Raw genomic sequence first — 1,766 nt, forward strand, 5'->3', positions numbered from 1 at the left:
AAAATCAAGTGTTTTGCCATAAATCAAAGTAAAATCCTACTCTAGTATTTGACAAATAAATTCCTTGACAACGGTGCCAAAAACTTGCTTGAATAAATTAAATTCGAGACTTAAGAGAGTTCTTAGTGCAATGTTGTGTGTTGTGGATCTTTTTCTATGCGATAAGATGTGGTCATAGCATGTTGTATGTTCTATGTCTCACATTCTCATGATATTATTAAGTCCTTGTTGAGAACAACTTTTCCTATTGCTTGCCCAAGTATAAGCGAAGCAATAGGTTTTCCTAGATAATCCAAGGTCGAACGTAGGGAGTTGTTATCAAAGCTTAGTTTTAGGGTTCATTATTCACTTAAGCGGTGTAAAGAATAAACTATACAGTGTAAAGGAGTGTAAGTTTAAACTATATCTACTTATCTACAGTAGAAAATTTATAAAGGGAGATTAAGATGGATGTGAGATGAGATTGCGTACTAATTTGCATAAAAGAAGGGGTGAAGGAAAGTTTATGTATTACTAGGTCATTAAGAAAAGAAAGAACCTTCATGTGATACAACTCAATTAACTAGCTTGTGACTAAGGTGAGCACCTCACGGTGACTTTAAACGCCACACTTGCTCACCTCTTGGGATCCAAATGACTAAGCTGAGTTAAAAGAGATATATCTAGAACGCTTTACCTACAAGATTTATAAAGCTTCTCTTTTAAGGGTGACAACCTCTCAATGCCAAATACCCACACTTGTTCTCCTTTCGAAAAACAAATGATAGAAGTTATCTCGCCAAGGTGCAGTTTATCTTCAAAATCTGCCTTGCACATGATAGCCATATTCTTGCTACTTGCCATCTATGGTAGTTGGTGATAAACACTAGCCAAGTCATGACTATAGCTCAGCTAACACAATAAGGGTTATAAGTTAAATTTCTTATCAATAACTTATCAGGAGATCTTAAACTAGAAATAACATAAAGATAGATGAACAGTAAGGAGATGAAGGACTGAAACAATATAAATATGCAATGCGTATTAAAGAATATAGGCATTCGACCACTATACAATATGAACAAATACATTACAATGAAATACAAATAATGGAAAGAATAGAAATGATATTACAAGTTAAGGGAGATGGTGAATGAGATATTCTTCACTCAAACCTCTCCATAGGCTAACCAGAGAAGATAAAGAAATACTTTACAGACGGTGGAAAGTCTTTTTCTTTCCACCACTCTATAGGGTCTGGTCCCTTCAGGCACCCCTCCCCCCCCCCTTTTGATGGAGATGGAGTCCTTTATTTAGATAGATTTATGTGGTAAATCTAACCTTCTAAACATGTCAGCATCAAAAACTGCCTCTATGTGAAGTTACATCAACTCCAACTGCCACTTTGTCTTCTAACGAACTTTTTCTCGCCTACTGATAAAGTCTTCTCGCGTAGTCTTTAAGCGAGTTCCTCTTCGATTTGCTAGGTTCTTCTTTTGTTCATAATCTTTCATTAAAACACTAAACATATGGTGAAACAGGCTTGATGATTATGTAAAGTGTATTTCCGAATAATTATGAATTTACAACATAAGCTACTTGTTTTGACACATTTCTTATGTGTTTTGGTCTCATTATTCTATCTAAAAGGTTATTATAACTTGTATTTCTACAAGTTATCACTAGAAGGGGAATCTAATTAACCTAGAACATGGCTCCAACGGTCTGAGATTAACTTTTGAATCCGTTTAGACCGAGCTAATCAACATTCATTAACAAACGGGTCA

Source organism: Cucumis melo, chromosome 12 (assembly GCF_025177605.1).
Source record: "Cucumis melo cultivar AY chromosome 12, USDA_Cmelo_AY_1.0, whole genome shotgun sequence".
Lineage (NCBI taxonomy): Eukaryota > Viridiplantae > Streptophyta > Magnoliopsida > Cucurbitales > Cucurbitaceae > Cucumis > Cucumis melo.